This window comes from Castor canadensis, chromosome 11, assembly GCF_047511655.1.
Source record: "Castor canadensis chromosome 11, mCasCan1.hap1v2, whole genome shotgun sequence".
Classification (NCBI taxonomy): domain Eukaryota; kingdom Metazoa; phylum Chordata; class Mammalia; order Rodentia; family Castoridae; genus Castor; species Castor canadensis.
In genome coordinates, this window is record NC_133396.1 from 28002652 (window position 1) to 28026892 (window position 24241).

A 24241-nucleotide genomic window follows, 5' to 3' on the forward strand; every position below is an offset into this window, starting at 1 on the left:
GACCCCATTTTAGCCAAGTATGACATTGATCGGTATAAGGTTGGCTTTCTCAAGCTTGGCACTATTGACATTTGGGGCTGGATAAATTCTTTGTGTTGGGGACTGTCCTGTGCATTACAGCTTGTTTAGAAGCCTCCTGATTGCCAGCAGCCAGCAACGCCCCCACTTAACAACAACTCAGACTGTCTCCAGATATTGCCAAATATCCCCTGGAGCCACAATACATAAGTTGTAGCTGTTTTTGGATGAAAGGCAAAATGTAGAATTGCTTTTTTTTTTTTGGCTAACTAAAACTTCCAAGGCATAAACCTCCAAACTGTATGGCTATAAATACCACAACATACCAGGTATTCACTTAGTGACAGGCACAGCACTGAATCCTGGGGGCAGACAGAAACAAGACATGGTCCCTGCTTTCCAGGTATGGAGAGTCTTATTTCTGCAGAGTTCTACCTGGGGAAGAAGGTTCTTGAAACTCTGGCCATCAAGCAGCCAATCCTTCTCTAGCTCTCCAGGCAGAGGCTGCCATAGAAAACATGTGGTTGGGCAGCCAGAGTGATGAGATGAGGGGATGGGTGGATTTATGTGCTATTTATTCTGAAAGCTGGGCCCAGGCACAAGCTGAACCTGGCAGCAAAATAAAAGTTTCCCTTGCCACCCTGGAGAGGTGGGATTTATCTCAGGGGACATAGTTTGGGTGACAAGACTGATTATATGGAGGGTGTTGTTTACACGAATGTAATACACTCAGAGCTCCAGGCAGAAGGCAGGTTTTATAAATCAGCAGATAAGTAAAATAAATATATTGGGCTAGATAGTCCTGCTCCCTGGATAAAGGTGAAAGGGGATAGTGAAATATAGTTACTCAATGCTAGAAAATGAAGGAAATTCAATAAACTCATTGGATTCTCATTTACTGCCACCACCCAGAGGTTTCTTCACACTCCTCCCCTCCACTCCACCTATATTCTATATGAAAAAGTTCTGAAATTTTGTAGAAGCACTGAAAACAGGAACTTGTTTTCCTATCACCAATAATCAAAAGTAAAGAAATGGAAAGGCAATACTCCCATGATAAAGGTGAGGAAAAGAACAAAACTCCCAACATCATGAAAGGCAGGATGATTGCCAGGTCTTGATACATCCCTCATCTCATGGAATTCACACAAAAATCCTGTGGATGGTTATTTACCAAGCTTGTTTGTTAATAAGAGCCATCAGACATCTTTGCCCATCCCTTGGACCTAGTGAACCTGAATTTCTGGGAAAACATGAAATTTGGTATTTCCAAGTATCCCTTCAGGGGTTTATAATGATAAGACTAGTTTGGAAAACACTTCATTAAACTGGAATTCATCATCTTCAAGTTATAGATGTGGAGACTGGGCTTTGCCTGACCTCTAAGTCGAAATCTTTTATGGCTTCATGCTGCCTACTTAGAAATGACAGGTCCAATTAAGACTCAGGCAAGATGGGCTTAAAATCAGTCTCAGCCCCTTAGAGCTCTTAGAGTCAGTGTGGCGGAGAGGACAAAAACCACTGGGCCTGGAGTTCAAGGACTTGAGTTACGGGCTTGAAGTTTATTAGCTTTGTGGCCTTGAGCAGTAACTAACGCTCTCTTGGTCAAAGTTTTTTCATCTGTAAAATGGTGATAAAACATAATACTTTATCCAAGTGCTTTCAGATCCATTGTGTGAATCGAATGAGAATAGATGTGACAGAATTTTGCAAATGGTAAAGTCACCTGGAAGGTCTTAATATTATGGAGTCCTGATGAATTAAATACCCAATTATCTGTGTAACGAGTTTCTTTTTTGTGTAATACATGAAGTTCTTAACTTCTCTTCTTTTGGAAGAATTGGATTACTTTCCATTGTATGATAGATGTGAGGACAAAAAATTCACATTTATTGACAGATTAAGTAGAAAAAGTGCTCCTCATCCAAGGCTGCTACTTTATGTAAGAAACTCCAGAGCGGGACACTGTCCAAAGGCATTTGCACCTGAATTGTGAAACTCCTGATATGTGACAGCAAGTGTTCCATTGGATTGATTTGGGTAACAGAATATTAACCAGGTCACTATTTAGCAAAGTAGTTGAGGGTTGCCCACATCATGTGAGGGCTCCCTCTTGTGGCAGACACTGTCAGTGCACCTCACAAGGTCCATGTTCTAATTCTGGGAACCCACGAGTATGTTATCTCACACGAACAAAAAGAAAGAAAGAAAAGAAAAGAAAGAAAGAAAGAAAGAAAAAGAAAGCACTTTTCAGATGTGATTAAGGATGGAGATGGAGAACTGATCTCATCATTTCTCGGTGAGCTCAATGTTATCACAAGGATCCTTATAAGTGAGAGAGAGAGAAAGGAGAACAGAGAAGGAGATGGTGATGTCAGGGGTGGAGGTTGGAGTGATGCAGTGTGGGAAAGTCTTAGCATTGCTTCCCTACAATCTCCATAAAGACCTACTACCATCTCTGCCAACACCTGGATGTTAGCCCAGTGAAACCCATTTGCACGTCCGAGCTGATCTCCAGAACTATAGGATAATAAGTGTGTGTTGTTTCAGGCCACCGTTGTGGTAATGCGTTGGAGAAGCCATTCAAAACCATCGCACCTCTCTTTTCAGTGTTTATTGTGGGGTGCTGGTGGCTTGTTGGTGAAGGCTGGAACTGAGCATGGCAGGATATCTGGTGTCCTGGAAGTTAAGTCAGGCACTAACTTCCAGCCTCTCTCCAAGCCACTGTGGCTATCCACAATATACTCACACATTCCCAAATGCCCCATGGAGACTGACATTGTCCATGTTGAGAAGGACATTGTGTGTGTCTGGGACATAAGGAGAGTAGAGGATCATTTGGAGGATGGGCTTTAGAAAAAGCAGAATTAAAAAAAAAAAAACAACACTTAAAGCTCAGTGGTTCTCCTTAGCATTAATTTTTTCACCATGTGACTGGAATCGTGCCTGTGTGAGCCTGCACCGAAGGGCTCACCTCCTGGCCCGGAGCAGTAGTTCATGGAGAAAAAATAAACTGATTCTTTGGTTATTTATTTCTTAGGCTTCTAAGAAGGGCTTGTAATGCCTTAAAATATTAAAATGTGTAAGGTGAAAATAATGAAATAAAGTCTGAACACCTGGGGCAGGAGGCATAGGGAGTGGGTTTATTTCTAGTTTCTGAGTTCTACCTTTGGTCTTGAATTCTTGCCTGCAAAAGTTAGACAGGCAATGTCCACTTAAACAGCCCATCAGGTCTCATGTATGGGTCAAAGGTAAGTCACAGGAAGATGTTTGTTTGCCACACATGGTTTCCTGGAGACTCAGGCTGAAATTGTCAATGTATGTTTGATTTCCAGAAACACCCCTTATAATTAGGTCAGAGATGGCTGGAAAATGCACCCAGCTTGCTTAGAGAGAGCCAGAGGCCAACTGATGTGAGCAGTTTATCAAATTACTGAGGTTTCTGGGGGTTATCGATGCTGGGGAGGGTGGAGTGAAGACTGAGAGTTGGAGCCTGCAAATCATTTGAGATAGTGTCTTTGTCAGCACAGGAGGTGAAGCCCCATTGGTAGGATAGGGAAGGGGAGGAGTGCTAGGGCAACACTGTGTCTTCTGGGCAAAGAAAACAAACAACCCCAAATCCAGCCCCTTTCCTCTCTTCCTGCCTCTGCAAAGCCGCCAGGTACAGCCACTCTGTGTTATTGATAATAATGACCCTGCAAGACTGATTTAAAATCTGCAAATGACAGCTTTTGGAGTTGCCACAAATCACTGAGCCTTGCAATCAAATGTAGAGGGGCCCAGATCATTGAAGGACTTGGGATAATGGATGATAAAATGCAGTTTAATGTGGACAAATGTGGAATAATATGTCTTGGAACAAACAATCAGAAGGAGGAACAGCTGCTAAGTGAATTGGTTTGCATTGTGCTGACCAGGAACAGAAATGGTCCTGAGCAGCAGCCAAACAGTTGACAGAGGAAAGGCTGGAGAGGCTGCTACTACTGCTGGAAAAGAGCCCCAAAAAATCCAGAGGGTGGAGAATAACCACATTAACCCTTGCTTTACAGGTACCCAATGCTCCACAAAGGGGGACAGAAACAGCACTGGCCACAGCCTCTCAGGATCCTTTGCCAGCTTCTCTGCTGAGCTTCCAGATGTCAAAGTGCTCAGGGTTTGAGGGGACCCAGGACTTGGAGGTCCCATAGGACTTTGACCTTGGCCTTCTCTTCTCTAGGCTCACAATCTATCCAGAGAATCTCAATCAATTCTTTGTTAAATTCTCACTTAACCTCTCCTTAGAACTAGGTCAGTGGTCGCAAAGTTTTCTACACATTGGAATCACCTTGAGGATGTTTTTTAATCTCCCAGTGTCCATACCCTAGACCAATTACGTCAGGATTGCTGAGAGGTGTGTGGCATGAACTTTAAAATTAATTTCAATGTGTAAGCAAGTTTGAGAACCACTGCTTCAGATGTCTATCCCCATCGCCTTCTTAACCTCTCCACCTGAGTATACAATTGGTGCCTCCAACAAACTTGATTATTAGGTTATTATCCTTAGATTATTATCCTTAATTATTAAATTATTATCTAAGATTGGTTCTAGTTTTGTCTTTTCTTATTACTTCCTGCAACCTGATCCACCAGCAAAGCCTTCGGTTCTAATTTGAAAACATCCAACATCATCCTACCCTCAAGTGTAATCTGTTCACTGTAAGTCTGAGTCTCTGCTTAGATTTGGCTTCTCTCTACTCCCTTCTCCCTCTGGTCCCCAAAATGATCTTAAAATGCAAAGCAGACCATGTCACATCCCTGATTAAAGCCCTGTTAATAGCGTACATTTCACACAGTATAAAGTCCAAGATCATTATTCTAACTCCTGAACCCTCTATCACTTTCTCCACCTGATCTGATTTTGAGTCATTCTCTCTTTATCTATCAGGCTTAGTTATTCTGGCCTGAAATACATCAAGCCCATTCCCATATTCAGGATTTTGCAATCTTCTCATCTGTCTAAGATGCACTTTTCTTGATCTTCACAGGGCTCACTTGGTCCTGGCATTTACATTACACTGTAAGTATCATCTTCTTGGAGAGATTATCCTTAGTTGTCCAATATTTGGCACTTATCAATATTTTCTTTTATTTGCCACTGATCAGCACTCACTAGAATATAAATTCCATGAAGCGAGGATATTGTCAATCTTGTTCACTGTGGAATTCTTAGTGCCTAATATGGAGTTTGACACATAATAGATACTCAATGAATTTATGTTGACTGAATGAATTCTACCCAATGAAGAAGGCAAGGCTTAGAGAAACAGTCTTCATTTTTGATACTTTGTGGTGGCTGAACCCTATGGCCTGTTTCAGTAAGTTTACGTATTTCTCTCTCTTTCTCTGGCGGTACTGGGGTTTGAACTAGAGGCCTCACACTTGCTAGGCAGGTACTCTACCACTTGAGCCACACTCCCATTCCTGTTTGCTTTAGTTTGTTTTTCAGATAGTGACTTCTGCTTTTTTTCTGTGCCAGCCTCAGACCTGGATCCTCCTACCTCTTCCCAAGTAGCTGGAATTACAGATATGCACCACCATGGCTGGCCCTATTTCTTTCTTTCCCCACTTTCTTCCCTTTCTCCCTCCTTCCCTTTCTCTTTCTCTCCCTTTCTTCCTTCCCCTCTCTCCTTTCTTTCACACTATTTTAAATTTGTTTTTAAAATGACAAACTGTGTATATTTATTATGTACATGTTTTAAAATAGGTATACATTGTAAAGTGACTAAATCAAGCTAGTTTCCCTATTCATTGTTTCACATGTTTGTCTTGTGGTGAGCACACTTAAAATCTACTGTCAGTAATTTTCAAAAATACAATACATTGTTATTAACTATAGTCATCATTTTGAACTTTTAGATCAAAATGAAGACAGATCTTTTGAACTTCCTTCTGTGTAACTGAAATTTTGTGTCCTTTGATTAACATCTCTCCAATTCCCTTACTATTCCCCAGTTTCTGGTGACCACCATTTTATTCTTTACCTCTGTGAGTTCAACTTTTTTAGATTTCATGTGTAAGTGGGATCATGTGCTATTTGTCTCTGTGCCAGGCTTATGTCATTTAATGTAATGCCCTCCAGATTCATCCACATTTTTACAAATAACAGAATTTCATTATTTTTAAAGACTGAATCACTTCCCAGTGTGTGTGTGTGCGCATAAGTGTATCACATTTTCATTTTCTCTATCCATTCATCTGTTGAGGAACACTTAGGTTGCTTCTATACCAGCATTATTTTAATAATGCAGGTAGACATGGTAAAGCAGATGTCTCCATGACACACTGATTCAATTTCCTTTGGATAAATACCCAGTAGTGGTATGGCTGGACCATATGGTAACTCTGCTTTTAAATTTTTGAGGGATCTCCATATTGCTTCATAATAGATATATTGATTTACACTCCTACCAACAGTGTGCCAGAGTTCCCTTTTCTATACATCTCCCAGCACTTGCTATTTCCATCTTTGATGACAGTCATTCTAACATAAGATATTTCACTGTGGCTTTGATTTGCATTTCTCTGATTGGAGATGCTGAGAATTTTTCATATACCTGTTGGCCATTTATATATTTTCTTTGAGAAAAGTCTATTAAGATACTTTGACCCATTTTTGTTTTCATTTTAATTTACTCGGTGCATTTAAAAAATAAAAGTTAAAACATACAAACCACATAAACTTTAGACATAGTTCTTTTGACTATTTTTCAGTGGGGTTGGTTGTTCTCTTACTATTGAGTTGAGTTCCTTATGTAGCTTGGATATCAATCAACCTTTTTTCAGATGGATGGTTAGTAAATATTTTCTCCCATTCTGTAGGCTGTCTCTCCATCCTATCGATTGTTTGCTTGGCTTTGCAGAAGGGTTACAGTTTGATGTAATTTATTAGTCTATTTTTGCCTATACTTTCCCATATTTTACTTTTACTTTTTTCATATTTAAAAAAATCTTTGCTCAGACCAATGTCTTAAAGCTTTTCCTTGTGTTTTTTTCTACTAGTTTTATAGTTTTAGGTCCTATATTTGAGTCTTAAATACATTTTATTTATTTACTGTTTTGGTGGTACTGGGGTTTGAACTCAGGACCTCATGCTTGTTAGGCAGGCACTCTACCACTTGAGCCACTCCACCAGCTTAAGTACATTTTGAGTGGAGTTTTGTATATGATCTGAGACAATGACCCAGTTTCATTCTTCTGCTTGTAGATATTCAGTTGACCCAGCACCATTTTTGGAAGAGACTGTCCTTTCCTCATTGTCCCTTCTTGGTACCTTTGGCATCCTTGCTTTCATACTGGTCTTTGTCACTTTCAGATATTTCTAAGGAAGAAAAATCCCAACCAACAAGAACGCTTAAAAATGAAATGTGGCTCTCAAAACATTAAGAGTGTGTGTACATATCTGTTTCTTTTGGCTCTGGGAAATAATGTAGTGAACCATATGACTTTGATTTTAGTCAGGTCCACAGGTATGTATCTAATAGAGGCCTCTTAAGAGGTAATAATGTTAACATAATGGGAAACCCATCACATTAGGGCTGGACCATCCCCTCTCTTCCATGCTGTACCCATGAAGGCAAATTATTTCAACTCTTTGCACCTGTCTTCTTTTCTGGAAAGTTAGGATGTAAACATGTAGTTTGGTCCTATTGTGAAGATTAACCATATATAAAGCTCTATCTTATCTGAGCTTATAGCTTCTGGTACCCTCCCCCTTGCACACTTCTCTCCAGCTTCATCCATTTCCTGGCCATCTCTAAAATTCAACAGGCAAGCATGTTCCTTTGATGTTTTTGTGTCAGCTCCCTCCTGTGGTCTTTTTTATTTCTCTTGGTGGTGTTGTTTGTTTGTTTCCCCCAAACATTTCCCCTCCAGTTGTCCAATGGCTCATCCCTTTGAGTTTTGGCTTCTGTATCGTCTTCTCTATGAGGACTACCCTGACTCCCTAACTAGCTCTCTACCCTACTCGTGCTATTCCTGAGACCTTCTTCCCATTTCTCTCACTCTTTTTTCCACAACAATTACCATCCCCTTACATACCAGATATTGCTTTTATTTATTACTTATTACCTATTTCCTTTTGCCTGAATTTAAGCTAGTTGAGGGCCAAAATCTTTGTGTTTTATGCACTGAGGTACCGTAGGCAGCCAGAACTGAACCTGGCACAAAGAAGGCACCCAATAGATATCTCTCGAATGAATTAATGAATGAATGAAATTACTCATCGCACTGCCTGGCATATTGTAGGCATGTAATAAATGCAGGTATTGTTGTGGCAACCTGGATACCTCATGCTACTTTGTCTCGTGGTTATGAATGATGTTAAATGCTCCAATTTCACTGTTTGCCATCTCTGCACACCCGCAGGATGTTACTCTCTCCCATCACTACCATGTCCTCCCCAGTGATTTATAAGACCCTTCAACAGCCCAGGTGATAGTCGGCTTCTGTTCTCCAGCTCAGACTTGCACTGGCATCGGGTACTTGAAGTCATGTAGAGGTGTCCCCTGTTCCTTGGCGGCTGCCGCTTCCTGCAAGATGCTGTTTCTCTGCCTTCCTGCTGGGCACAGCAGATGTTGCCACGGCTGCTGATGTCCTCAACTCTCCACTTCTCACTGCTGTCCTCCTGGTTTCTGCAGACACTCAGAAAACATCCCTCCCCCATCCCCTTAGCTCATCTGGACTCTGAAGCAAAACAGCATGCACTCTAAGCTTCTCAAGGTTGCTGGATAAAACTGTCTCCTTCACTTTCTCATAGGACCAGTACCTGACAAAGACACACCATCCTGCCTTCCATTTGGTTCTTTCAGCTTCGTTCAGGTATAACAGCGTTTGCATATAAGCAAGTGTACAAACTTGATGTTTTGATATTTGTCTAGAGCGTAAAACAATAGTCACAAACAAGCTAATTAATATATACTTCACCTCATATAGTTGCCTGATTTTTTTTTCAATTTTTTGGAGGTGAGAACACTTAACATCTACCCTGGTAGCAGATTTCAAACACACAATATAGTATTGTTAAGTATAGTCACATTGCACTACCTTAAGTCCCCTGAACGTCTTTATCTTGCATAACTGAAGCTTTGGACTTTTAGCCAATATCTCATTTACCTATCGCTGCAGCCCCTGGTAATCACCACTGGTCTCTGCTTCTATGAGTTTGATGACTTTAGATTCCACATATATTTGTCTTATTGTACCTGGCTAATTTTATCTAACATAATGTCCTACAAGTTCATTTATGTTGTCTCTAGTGGCAGGATATCCTTATTTTTAAGGCTGAATGATACTTATCTATCTGTCATCTATCTATCAGGTATCTATTACAATTCCTTTATCCATTCATTCATTGACAGACACTTAGGTTGCTTCTATATCTTGGCTATTGTGAATAATTCTGCAATGAGCAGAAGAGTGCAGATCTATCTTTGAGATATTAATTTCATTTTCTTTGAGTATATACCCATAAGTAGTTTTTCTGGATCATAAGGTGGTTCCTATTTTGAATTTTTTGAGGAACCTCCATATTATTTTCTAACTTCCTTTGAACATCTTCTTTCAACCAGAAGCATGCAGAGCCCCCATGTCTACCAATTTATGCAAATGCATGCCTGTTTTCTCACACCTAGTCTTTGCTTAGCTTCAGCCAAGATATCTCTCTTGAACATGGAAAAACAAAACCAGTCATCACTTAAAAGAAGCATTATAGAAGAATCAGATGACTTCATTTATTGCGTGTTGGTTAACTGCTGTTCTTTTTGAAGGTCCAGTTCTGCATGACAAGGCTACTTGTACCACCCCAACAGATGGCCTGTGGTAACAGGGCATTGCTAATCTTGTCACGATGAAATCTATTAAATGAAAACTTCTCCCCAGCAGATGTATACACCAGTTGTCTCCCCACATGGGGATCAATCTCTTCATGAGACATTGCCTTGTTGGTATTTATAGGCTAACAGTTGCAGAGTGAAGAAAGGGTGACTGTTATTAGTATTAATTACAATCACTTGCATTTATCTAGTGCTTTATGCTCTTTTAATAATGCTTCCACAGATGTTCCCTCATTTGATTCTTGCAACAGCCCCATGAGGTAACCTGAGAGTCTAGGGCAAGGAAACCCAGGATGCATGCAAGGTGCTTTCCTTTTTTCTTTCCCAGATCTCAGAATAAGTTTGCATGAAGGATGTGGTGAAAGGACTGACTTTTGGATGGTAGGCCTAGTGGCCATGGAATGCTTTGTGGAGAACAACTTCAGCCCCCTAACCAGAGGGTGTCCTTGGAAAGCTGCTGAAGGTGGCTGTCAAGGAAACTCTCTTAGCTAGATTGCTTCAGTGGCCCTCCTAGTAGGGGGCCTGCTTCTGTGTTTGTTCTGCTTCCATCTGTCCTCAATGCAGCAGCCAGAATAAGCATCCTAAATCATATTTCAGATTATGTGACTGCACCATTCAGAACCCTCCCACAGCTACCTGCCCACTCAGAGTGAGAGCATAATCCTGACAATGGCCTACCGGGTTCCCATGGCTTGGCCCCACTGGCCTCTCTAGCTTTGTCTCCCACCTCTGCTAGCTCAGTCTGACCACATGGCCTCTTTGGTGCTCCTTGAACACGGCACATTTTTCCCTCAGGGCCTCTACCCACAACTTTGCTGGCTTCTTGTCAAATCTCACCCTCCTTTTAAAAAATAAAATTTAAAGTTTTTTTTAAAAGTAATACTGTTGTATTATTGTGACATTTACATAAGTTCTTATAATATATCATAGTTGAATTCACCCCTCTGTCATTCTCTTTTATCCTCCCTACCTCTATTCCTGAAATAGTTTCCACGGGTCTCAGTTTTCTATTTTCATACATGAATACATAACAGTTTGACCATATTCATCCCTTTACACTTTTTTCTTATGTCCTCCCCACCCCCATTGGTGCCAATCCCCCAGACAGGGCCTGTTTTACCTTCCTATTTTCTGTTTTTGAAAAAAGGCATTTTTGTTTACTTATGATAGTGCTACAGGGAGTTTCATTGTGACATTTCCATGTATATATATATTTTAACCTGAATTGGTTCATCCCCTCTACTTTTCTCCTTTCTACCTTAGTCCCCTTTTTATGGTGATTTCAACATGTTTAAAAATTCTATATTAATTCCTGTATAGAAAGCACATCAACCATATTCACCTTCTTAACTTCCTTCTTTTACCCTCCTTCTCCTGTTAGTGACCTCCCCTTAGTGTGACCTGTTTTTCATAATATTGCTTGTATTTGTATTAGGCCTATATTCCACCTAAGAGAGAAAACATGTAGCCTTTAGCTTTCTGAGCCTGGCTAACTTCACTTAAGATGATGTTCTCTAGTTCCATCCATTTACTTGCAAACAACACAATTTCATTCTTCTTTATGGCTGAACAAAATTCCATTGTATATAAATGCCACATTCTCTTAATCCATTTATCAATTGTGGAGCATTTTGTGCTGTTTCCATAGCTTAGCTATTGTGAATAGTGCTGCAATAAGCAGGGGTGTGCAGGTGAGTTTATTGTAACCTAACTTACATTCCTTTGGATATATCCCTAGGAATGGTATTGCTAGATCATATGGCACTTCTATTTTTAGTTTTTTGAGGAGCCTCCATACTGTTTTCCATAGTTATTGTATTAATTTATGTTCCCACCAACAGTGTGTAAGGGCTCCTTTTCCCCCACATCCTCATCAACATTTGTTGTTTGCATTCTTGATGATAGCCATTCTAACAGGAGTGAGGTGGAATATTTTTTGGTTATTATTATTGCTGTACAGGGGGTACATTGTGACAAAGCCTGTCCCCCCTCCTGATGACGCCATCCTTGCCTGCACACCTCCTCCTTCTTTACCTTTCTCACTCAGTTCTAAGAACTCTTCTTGTATATAGCACTTGCCATCTATATGTATACTATATGCTTAGGTTCCTAGGGCTGCAATAAAAATCACCACAAGCTGCTTCAATTATTTAAAGCAACAGACATTTGCTCATAGTTTTGGAGGCTAAAAGTCTGAAATTAAAGTGTTGTCAAGGCATTAGATCAAGGGCAAACACAACAAGGGGATTGGACTATGAGCACATGATAAAAGCGAGAGCACACAAGGGAGGGGTGAGGATAGGTAAGACACCTAAAAAATTAGCTAGCGTTTGTTGCCCTTAACGCAGAGAAACTAAAGCAGATACCTTAAAAGCAACTGAGGCCAATAGGAAAAGGGGACCAGGAACTAGAGAAAAGGTTAGATCAAGAAAAATTAACCTAGAAGATAACACCCACGCACAGGAAATTAATGTGAGTCAACTCCCTGTATAGCTATCCTTATCTCAACTAGCAAAAACCCGTATTCCTTCCTATTATTGCTTATACTCTCTCTTCAACAAAATTAGAAATAAGGGAAAAATAGTTTCTGCCGGGTATTGAGGGGGTGGGGGGGAGAGGGAGGAGGCGGAGTGGGTGGTAAGGGAGGGGGTGGAGGCAGGGGAGAGAAATGACCCAAGCATTGTATACACATATGAATAATAAAACAATTAAAAAAATAAAAATAAAGTGTTGTCAAGGTTGGTTCCTTCTGGAGGCTCTGAGGGAGAAAGTGACCCATGACCTGCCCTAGCTATTGAGTGGTAGCTGTAACCCTAGGCATCCCACCTTCATGTGTGTCCAAATTTCCCTCTGCTTGAAGGGACACCAGTCACTGGATTATGGGCCAATCTAATCCAAAATAACCTCATTTTAACTTGATAGGGTACATCTATAAAGATCGTTTTCAAATAAGGTCGTACTCATGGGTACTTGGGTTAAGGATTTAGCATATCTTTTTGGAGGACACAAAATCCACAACACCATATAATTTGTTTTTAAATTATTTTTCTTGTTCTTGTTTGTTTCCCTTTGCTAATTAAGCTTTATGAAGTCTGGGACCTTTGTTATGTGAACCAGTTGGGTTCCAAGATATTCAACAAATGCCCACTTCCTTCCCTCAGTTCATCCTTTAAATATTATTTATATCCCCAAATGATAAGCTCAGAATAGCTAATTCTCAGTCATCCATCCATATTTGGGAACTGGCAAAGAAAGCAATTTCACAGTCATTTCTAATGTATCGCCAGAAGAATCCTGTTTCAACCAATTAGACATTCTATGAAAGGTTCTAGCTTGCATTGTAATTCCATTATCATAGAGCCTGGCTGCAACCTATATGTTATCTGGCTTGAGATAGGGTTCTTAGACGTGTCATCTCCTCTTCTTTCTGTATATTTGCAGTCACTGTACCTACCTCTGGCCACCCATCCTATGTTTGGTCTCGCCTTCATCTTGGTACCTTGCCTAGGTATTACAAATCCTTCCCCAGACTAGAAAATAAGACTCTTGCCCTCTGGAACCAGAAGGGGTTCAAGCAATTATTCATTCACTCACTGTATAATACATTTATTGAGCATTTACTAGGTGCCAGGCATTGTGTTCCTGTTTCTATTCCCTTTATTACTCGTAGCACTTTATGAAGTGGATTTATAGCCTGTGCATGAGGGTCACAGAGGTGTGAGAAGAGGGCACAGAGGTGGAGAGAGGTTAAGAGACTTGTGATTTCTCATCTGGTAGGTGGTAGATTCATATTTCAGCCCAGAATGCTTTGATTGTCATTTTGAAATGCTTTTGGACCCCAGCTCTTACTTGGTTTGAAGGGAAGAAAAGCAGACCCTTACTGGATCTCTTCTTTCAGATCACTCCCATCTCCTTTTTGGTGCCTGGTCACAGCTAATTCTTATTCCCAGGTTAGCAGTTAACTCTGTATACTAGTTTTACAGAGTGCCCTCACCTCTATGAACTCATGTCATCTTCATGGGGTCACTTTCATGCAGATAGAGCATGTGCCGTGCACTGGTGGTTTCCAATTGCACCCAGGCACCTTCTCTGCCTTTTGCCACTCTACCTGGGCAGACCAGCCATGTGCACTGCATTGACTGGCTCCAGTGCCATCTGGCCTTCGCAGGTTCTGCCAGTGGCTGTCCTGGAAGGAAATCAGAGGAAAGAAGATTGGGATATCAGAGCCTTTATGTCCCTGGTTCTTGCCTTATGAAGTTGTTTCAAGCTGGCTGTGTCTCAAGGTCACTGTCTCTCTCTGGGATGTTGGCTCTACAAGAATGTCTCTCCTCACAGGTTTTGTGATCTCTCCCTCCTCTTGTCCCTTTGGACCTCTAGTTAATAACAACCAGGCTGTTACTATATCTGTGTTAGAGCGTTATCCTCGTAGGTCTCTTATACCCATGCCTTCATGAATGGTCCTTTTGTAATACACTCTCCTCAAATGATCCAATTGTAAGTGTGCCATATGTACCCTGTTGCAAATTTGTTGTATACAAAAAACTGTACATATTTGGCATAGGAGATACTAAACCTCAGAGAGGGTAGGTATCTTTCATATAATGGAGAAAGTGGCAGGCTAGGGACTTGAATGAGTTCCCTACTTTAGTACTCCAAGTTTAAAAGGGAATGTCCAATTGGCCTGAATTATGTTTTGATAGATATCCTGTGTATGGGAGGTGACGATCAACAAATGTTAGCTGATGACAAGTTTTCTTTGTTTGTTAGTTTCAATGATTGTATTCTGAATAATTACTACTAGGGAGTCAACCCATTTGGATTACCATTATCGTTGAGAGAAAAATAGGCATGTCCCTAGCAGATCTGAGTCAAAATGTTGAGGTAGTCAAGCCACTTAGACTCTATGGTCTCATTCTTCTTGTTTATAATATTGGGACAAGACCTCATTTTTTATTTGAGGAGTAAATGAAAGGATATTTGTCCACAGCATGTTTTGACCAATCATCCCTGAGCCATTTTCTAAGCCCCCTTGCTTATAAATGGGAGATAATACTTCATCCACATTCTATTCAGAGTCCTCCCTTAATAGGGTGTGGGATGAACAGGAGTAGTGGGGTGGCAAATGATAAGCTACTGAGGACATACTTAGGAAACTGGGCTTTCTGCCATTAAAAGAAGCAAATCTTTATGGTGACCTAATTAAAGTTTTTAAAATTCAGTTTGGATGGTTGGCTTGCTGGGCTCCTTTCCAGGCAAAATAAGGAGACAGTGCATGACCTAACTGATCCCGGACTGCTTGCCATCCCCAACAACTGCGGTAGGTTTATCAGTTTCAGGGACTGAGGCTACCTGGGCACTGAATTGGACAAAGTGGAGGGGATGTCCTCTGGGGACACATTGTGGAGGCTCAAGAGTGATCGCCATGACTAGAGGCCATGTATTTTAGGAAGGAAGGTCATAAAGTGTGGTTCTTACTAAGGGAAAGATTATTTTTCTTTCAACTGTTGTTGTGGAAGTTCATGGAGTATAGAAAAAAAGAACATTCTTCCAAATATATCCATCCATCCATCCATCCGTCCGTCCATCTATCCATCCATCCATCCATACCTCACTTCATCCATCCAACATACTCAGTACCTACTCCCACCAAACACTGGAGATACAATACTAAATATATCAGAATCAATACTTGGAAATGTTCCAGTCTTCATGCAAATGCAGATAACTGAGACAATGGTTATAAGCACAAAGTCTTTAAGTGGAAAGAGCTGGATTTGATTGTTGACTCTGTAATGTGGCCCTGTGGTCTTGGGTAAGTTACTTCTCTCTAGGCCACTTTTCCATTCATAAAATAATGTAGCTGGGCTAGAGGACCATTCATACTAAGATTCTATCTACAGGAGCCATCAGTGTAAAATAGATCACCATGCAAGTGCAGATAGTGTAATAATTTTGCTGGTGGTGGACTCCCCTGTCCCCTTTGCCTCTCCAAGCTCTCTCCTACCAGAGTCAGCCCCTCAAAAACAGACCTGTCACATATCTTTTTTCATTTGTCCCCCTCATAGTGAATTCCTATTCCTTTCAGGCTAAAGACGAACATTCTTATAGGTCATTCTTATGGTCATTCTCAACTCTTCACCTCACTGTGCATCAAGTCTTGACTTGTCTTCTTTGTCCCTTAAACTTCTTATAGTCCCTTAGCTACAAAGCCTCTATCTGGACCACTTGTGCTCTTCTCCATCCTCTATCTAGGGCAGCAGGGACATTCTCTCATCTCCCAAGTGAGGCCTGGCTCTTTTTTTGTGATTACACAGACCAATGTTTCTTCCTTGTGGAGCACAAACCCTACTAAGGGACCCTAACAAAGAGGTTCCTTAGTTTAACATCCTCACCCTCCAACCTCAGGCTATCAGCCTCATAAAAGCAGGAATTGTCTAGTTTGCTCACTACTGCATTCCTTGAAACATTGGAGATTCTCAATAAACATTTTTGTGAACAAATATGGAGAATATGGCTAGTGCCACAGGGTGACAGACATAAATTCCCCACACCTGGGGACAAGCTAGGAAAATGTGCTAAAGAAAGCCACTCATAGGTTGCAAATTTGCTACACATAAGAACAAGGTGCTCTCTAAATGCTCTGGAGTGTCTCAATCTCTTGGTGTGTGTGTGTGTGTGTGTGTGTTTGTAGTTCTGAACCAAAATGGATGTGACATTAGCCATTACTCTGAAACCTGCAACATATAGCCAGCAATGAGGCTACTGCTAAGTTTCTGACAGAGGGTTCAGGAGATAGGTGGAAAAGGTTGCAAACCAAAGGTCAGAGAGTTGGAAGTTGGCCAGGAGTCTCCACTACATTCAAAGTGGTAGTGTTTCCCAGACTAGAAAGTCAGTTAGTTTAAATCACCTCAGAGGAAAAAGTACAATTCATAGTTTTTCTTGAGCTTAGTTAAAAAGTATTGTGAAGGCAGTCTAGCAGCACAGTAGTTGAAAGCCTGAGTCTAAGGCCAGGTAGACTGGCTGAAGTTGGGGTTCTAGCACCAAGTGACTCTGTGATGCTGGGCAATTTTCTTTGTTCGAGCCTCAACTTCCTCCTCTCTGAGGACGATGGCATGTTAACCATTGAATTGTTGGAAGAGGAAATGGAGTTTTGTTGGCCCAGTGCCTACTATCAGGGCTGATGTCTACTTGGTGCTCTATAAATGAAATGCAGTTCCAGTGAGATGAACTCCAACCTTTGTTGTAGTTCTGGGCTCACTTAAGGATTCATCTGGTTTGCAGGGGATTCCTAAGTGGGCCCAGGAATGGGCTCTCCTGTAACCATTCCTTTCTGTGACCCCAGACTTTGACTCCTCTGTTGTTCCCCACAGCACACCAAGTCCATCAGCAGTTACAGTCTGCTCTCCTTTCTGAATGTATCTGGAATCCAGCTACTCTTCTCTCCTCCCACTGGTACTGCCCTGGTCTAAGCTGCCAGTGTCTCCTCCCCAGATGACTGCAGGGGCCTCCTAACCAGCCTTCCTATCTGAGCCTTTGCCCTCTCTGGCCTTCTGTTGGCTAAACAGCCAGAATGAACTTGCTGAAATCTAAGTTGGATGCCCCTCCCCCTCTGCTGGAACTTCTGACAGTCCCTGTCATACTCAAAATGAAGCCCCAACCCTCAAAGACTTCAGTTTCTGCTCTAGTCAACCTTTTGGGCCCCATTCACTCTCCCCCAACACCTGAGTTCTGGCTACAACTTGCCATATACCAGGCACCCTTCTGCCTGAGGGCTGGAGGTCTCTTGGCTAGAAATCTGCAAGCTGACTTCCTTGTCTCCTTTAGGCCTTTATTCACACATCACATTCTCTGTGTACTGATGCCTTTTCTGACTGCTCTATTTAAAGCTTCACTATCCATCCAATCCTGGGTATTCCCTTGCTGCCTAGATCCTCACAGAAGGATCAGGCACCTAGTAAATATATGAGTGAATTAATGGGCACCACAGTTTTGGGGGTATGGATGCCTTCTGTGTGTAGATGTCTGCTATTTACAATGGTTCAAAAGACAACTTTTTGAGGTCATGATTGTGCAAAAGTGTACCCATAAAACCATTCTGTTTTTCAGTCAAAGTTTCACAAGACATTCAATTCTTTGCAATATGATAGACGTGTGTTAGACGATTTTGCCACATTGCAGGCCAGTGTAAGTGTTCTGAGCATGTTTAAAGCCAGCTAGGCTAAGCTGTGCTGATCAGTAGTTAGGTGTATGGGATGAAATGAATTTTCAACTTACAATGGGTTTATCAGGATGTAATCCCATTATAACTTGAGGCACATGTGTACACTCTGAACTGTTCTGGATGGTGAGGTTGGTGAGAGCAAGGTTATGTGAGCCTATTTGATTCAGCTACAATCAAATTGTAGACTCCTCTGGGCTACAGAGTCAATCTTGGACCTTAGATATCCCTAATACCTGCACAAGCTTTAGGCACTGTGACTCGTTTTCACAATAGTAGAGAATGAGTCAGACTCTGATACGGTGTAAATATTCAGGCCCTCACTTTCTGAAGGTGAGTTAGCTCCCTCAGTCACTAGAGGTACCTCTTGTTCCTTGAAGCAGAAATGCACTTGCTGATGTCTGAGGATAGCCACGACAGATAAGAGGCAGCACAATCTGCTGTTCACCATCTTGGTACTATGCCTATCAGATAGGACAGGAAAGTAGATGAATATGTTTTTCTCTTATCTTTAAGCATAACAATGGAATCCCTTCTGGAAGACTGGATGGTCAAATGGGAGGCTGTACCTTCTTTCTGTTTTGGGGAGTAGTGGTTTGGCTCTTTTTTTTGCAGTACTGGGGTTTAAGCTTAGGGCCTTGCACTTGCTAGGCAGGCACTCTACCACTTGAGCCTTGTCACCAGCCCTTTTTACTTTAGTTAATTTTTGAATAGGGTTTCACATTTATGCCCTGGCCAGATAGCTGGGATGACAGGCATTCACTACTCACCCAACTGTTGAGCTTGGTTGAGATGGGGTTTCATGAACTTTTTGCCTAATGGACCTTGAACTGTTTGTGATCCTCCCTGATCTCCACCTCCTGAGTTGCTAGGATTACTGGCAGCAGCCACTGTGCCCAGCAATTGTTTGGCTTTAATAGAAAACTGGAGGCAGCTCCGAGTAAGAGGACAGTGGTGGCAGTGGTGCCTGAAGAACTCATTAGGCTTCTTCATGTTGGAAAGCATGTTGGTCAAAGGATGAGCTGCTGGGGGATTTTGATGAAGGCAGTTGCAGGAGTAAGACATTTATGGACACCAACCCAGGAAAGGGCTGGGAGTAGAGGTGAGCAGAAGACAGCATTAATAGGAGAATTCCAAAGACATGGTCTTTCCATGCTGTTTCTAGTTCTTCCAATCAGATTCTACAGAAGACCAGTGCAGTATCAAGACCCTTCTCCAGGGAGCATGGAAGGGAGGGTATACAAATAGGGAGGGAATGAGAACATCTGTGATGCCTCTGTTATGACTTGTTAGTGAGGCGGGGAGGGAACAAGCCTGGGTTGGGAAGCATTGGCTGGTCTGACAGCTGCGTGTCTGATGAGAGGATACATGGTAGCACAGGACATGAAAAACCTCAGCTTTCACAGAATTTTCAATATCAATATACAACTTGTGCTATATGGTGGTTATATAAATTTGTCATTGTTAAAAAGAATTTTTTTTGCATCTTTATCTTGAGAAACTCAAAGTAGAAAATGATGAATGTTTGCAAAGTCTGTGTTCCCCAGGTATTCTTTTTTTTTTTTTCCACTTTTTTATCATTGTGCTGGGGGTACACTGTAGCATTTACAAAAGTTCTTACAATTCCTGGAATATTCCCCAGGTATTCTGAGTTGTGTCTCATAAAGGGAAGCACACTGTCAAAACAGTAACTTGGGCAGAAGCTCAGTTTTATTCCCTCACCTGCTTACTCATTTATTTAGTCATTCACATACTTATTTACTTATTTGCTCAGCCAGCAAAGTATGTTTTGAGCACTTACTATGTATCAAGTGTATGTCCTGATATTGAAATCAATAGGATGACTAAGATCCCTGCTCTCCTAAAGCTTGAACTTTTTTGGGGAAGACAGATAATAAACTAATAAACAAAAGCTAAACAGATAACTTTAGATAGTGATAAGTATTACAGAAAAAAGTAAAATCAGCCAGTGATGCAGAGTGCTAGGGAGTTACCTCAGAGAAAATCATCAGGAAATGCTTCTCAGGAAGGGATGTTAAGAGTTGAGACCTGAACCATGGGAGGACCCAGCCATGTGAAGATCTTGGGCAATGGCTCACAATGCTTGAAATGCATGAAAACCATCTGAGAGCTTTTAAAAAATGTTGCTGATGAACCCTGCCTCAAGGTTGTAATTTAACTGATCTAGAGATGAAATCTTAGGCTGTTCTAATGTGCATCCAAGGTTGCAAACCACATATTAGAAGAGCATGTACTAAGGCCCTGAGGGTAGGGAAAGATTAGAGTATTTCCAAAGCAGAAAGGTGGTATGGCTGGAAGGGTATACTGAAGCAGAAGGAGGTAAAAGACAGATTTGGACAGGGAGGTAAGATTTTGCTGGCTGTGTTGTTAGGTGGTGAGCTTGCTGTGCTCTAGACCTGGGTCCCTGAAGTAGGCAGGAAGCAAAGGCTTGCAGTTGTGTGATGAGGGATTGTCTCATAGGCAGCAGGTAGGCTGGGTGGCTGGGAGAGAGAAAACCCCATACATTCCACTTCTCCATAGTCATCATCCAGCAAACTAATTTCAACTGCAGAATATCTCTAGTGATCAACTGCCTGTTTTCCTGGGGTGATCAATCTATGAAAAGTTTCCAAATTGTGTTAAAACTGCCAGTGTCTCAGCAAACAGCACAGAGCGTGCTTTCCAGGGAGAGGAGTTCAATAATTAAAATGAGCCAGTGCTGAGGAACTGGAGGTCGTTTTGATCAAGTTTAGCAGCTGACATTTTCTGAGCAGAAAAATGCAATATCCATAACACATTATTTTGTGCCTAACAGAAGTCAACTAGAACAGAATTGTCTCAGGAGAGATCATGAACAGCTCACCAGAAAACCTTTTTGAACCAATAGGAAACATGGTCTTTAGAAGCCAAACCCTGGTTTTCAGAAGCCAAAGCTGGGAGTGGTCTTGGGGTCAAGTCTGATGTGGCTGCAGAGTGGCGCTGTTCCCAGAGGTCAGGCTTCCTCTCATACGACTATAAAGGGCAGATAAACACAATACAGGCTGTCTGAGCACCTGAGGTTTAGAAGCCAGACTCTATCCTCACCACCAGAAGGAAGACCTACTCAATGTGCAGCTATTATTCTAGGAATGAGGTTTGCATGCTCCTGGAGGGTGGCTATTGGAGGGGGGAGGTTAGAATGCTGATTTATTTTCCTAAGACAAGAGTTGTTAAAAGAGGAAATCTTCTCTAGGTGATAAATGTCCCTGCAAAACATCGCCTGCTGAATTTCCATGAAAAGTAAAAGCTGCCAAGCCCGAAAGTGGCTTGGCTTGATGTCTAAGTCCCAGCAAGAAGTGGTACAATTCCCCTCCCTGGGCCTGCTGCACAGGCTGTCTTCCTGTGGCTGGCTCTCTAACTTCAAAGGAAACAGAAATTGGCTCCATTCTGGTCTCCCAAAGTTCATATAATTGTGGGCCAAAGTAAATTTGTGTTAGATTATGCCAAAGACTAAACAATATTTTGCTTTTTTTGAACAAATAATTTTTGCTTCACTGACAATAGTCCAAGAGAGGAAGCTTTCAATTACGGTAGCAGAAAATACTGATTAGAATCAATCAACACCTCTAGAAGTTTAAACACTTAAGTTAATTAAATGGTTCAGTAAACTTGAAGCTAAACTTGCAAACAGAAATCTCAATATCTGAAAAGATGCTTGGATTTTTTGAAAACAGATAATTATCCAATGAGCTCACTATGAACCTCACCAAAGGCTCTGTGAAAATGATCCAGCAGCCAGTGCATTCCTTTTCAATGCACCTTACACTTAGGTTAACATCATTACTCAAATGCAAAAACTCATGACTCCTAGCACCAGATGGGATGTTTGCCCAAAAGACTGGCTTACAGATAAATTATTGGGCAATTGGCAATGACCATGTGGTGTTTTAGTAGTTCTGAATATTTTAAGAGAGCACTGTTTTCTTACCCTCAATGCAAACAAAACCACGCAAACACAGATAGAACTTTCTAGTTTTGTTTAATTTTAGGAGACCCATTCTGAATGAGTGAAAATATGATATATGGATTCTTTTCAAAGACGTAGCTTGTAACTCTCCTGCTACAGAGTACAGTCAAACTAGATGTCTTCAAGGGCATGCCTTAGACAAAGCCTGAGATGGTTAGTCTAGTTCGAGTGGTTTATTGAGGATGTGTTCCCAGAGAAGGAAAGGAAGAGAGCAAGATAGAGCAGGAGCCAATATCTAAGCAAGGCTTTCCACTCAGCTGCACATAGCTTCTGTCTGAGTCCTGGGGAAATGCTGGAGGGTGAATTATATGTGAGTCCAACCCGAGACAAGGAAGGTAGCTGCATTATGACCCTGTCCTCTGTCCTTTAGTTGTTGGCCCTAGGCTTCTGCTAGCAGTGGGGTGGGACTGTGGGAAGTAGTCTCCTGGGTAATTAACAGAGAGCAATTCCCCAGGAAAAAGGCAGCTGTAGGGTGGGATCAAAGTCACAGCAGGTAGGATTCCTGCCTCTTAGAGATCACTGGGTGATCTCAAGCAAGGTGAGAGACGAATATTGCCTTTGAGGAACCTAAAGCATGAGTTACTTCATTCTCCAGTCCCTGTCTTGTTCACCTCTGAACATATTAATGAGGCAATCAACCAATGTGTGTTTAATGAATGGTGAACAGATCTCACTTAGTGTCAACTGGGCATGAGCAGTTTTCATGCCCTTTCCAAACACTTCACAAACACCTGCTGAAGACAAAAACCTGCTACATGTTACTTGAGTCTCACCAGAAGGCCTGGGCTGCAGTCCTATTGTAGTTTCTTATTAGGTACAAGGCTTTGCACCTCAGTTGTCTAATCTTTAAAATAGGGACAAAACAACTTCACAGTGCTCTTGGGATGACTAGGAAAAATGGCACAAGAATGCTTAGTAATTTAGCTTTTTCTTGTGAAATGCTTTTTCTTTGGCAGAGAGGCAGGAGTGGCAGAGTAGAGACACTTAAAGCTACAGGATTAGATACTTTTAAGAATAAAAATTTACTTTGCAAAGATAAATCAGTCCTGAACCTATGCTGTAAAATGAATAGACAGCATAGATTGATATTGATCTACAGAACACACTTTCATAAATGTGCTACAGAAAGCAAGGAAGGCTTACTGAGACAAAGTCACATTGCTTTATCTCCCAACATAGTTTGGAGGTGAGGCTCTGAACTCCTCTTAACTAGAGAGATTGTGAATTGCAGATAAAACATGTGGTCTCCATTTGTGAGGTCTCTGTACCCAGCACTTATGATACTTCCTCTCACACCATGTGGAGGGACAGACTTCTCCTTTTGGGGGGTTTGCCAAGAACAAAGTAACATGTGTACCCAGTACCTGCCATGAAAGCAAAGGGAGAGTATGAGGATTTTTCTGGATAGGACATAGGTCTATAGGACATTTGTGGCCTGGTGTTCTAGCTGTCTGGTAATTTATCACAACTTCCATTGACCCGCCTTTCTCGACCAGTTGCTTGTGGGTGGAAAACCCAAGACCATTGCAGAGACTCAGCCAACCAAGAAACTGAAGGTCATATTTTCATTATCGAAGACTTCACATGTCCAACAGGGTGACTTCTCAAGAAAGTGTTTTCCTATTATGGAGTTCATGGTAAATTAGGAGCTGCTGTTCAAGATGATCTGTCACGCTCTTTGAATGGTGTGAACAATGTTCTTCTCATCGTTGAGTAAAGGACCTGACCAATGGCTAGACTTCAGGTGTGATCGAAAGGAGAAAGGAGACTATCATAAGCCATTTCCTGACTTGGTCATGACTATAGCATAGGATTACTTGTCTAACAGTTGTAGTGCTGCAATTAGAGATATGAATTAACTAGTTCCACCAAAGATGTCCAGTGCAGACAAGGGAGGCACCTGGGGACATTGGTTCTGGTGAGTCATTAGAGAAGAGTAGGGTTTGGAGAAACATATATTTCAGTTCTAGATCTTTATCTCCCAACACAGATCCCTAGATATCACTACTATAATTTGGATCTTGAATGCCAGTGCATAAAACCCTTTATTTTGTCACAGCGCCTTCCCCTTCCTTTGGGGAACTTGCCCTGCTGTAGTCCCTCTGGTTGTAGGAGAACTGTTAGTTCTAG

At 41.6% G+C, this 24241-nt stretch overlaps 1 protein-coding gene and 1 non-coding gene across 3 annotated transcripts in view; both read right to left on the minus strand.

The window, feature by feature from the left end:
* The window catches only part of Ca10 (carbonic anhydrase 10), a 502636-nt gene that overhangs the window by 50381 nt on the left and 428014 nt on the right, over nt 1-24241 (minus strand). The window lies entirely within an intron of this gene.
* Trnav-aac (transfer RNA valine (anticodon AAC)) lies at nt 7115-7187 on the minus strand. The gene has a single exon. It is a non-coding gene; the product is annotated as a tRNA-Val (tRNA).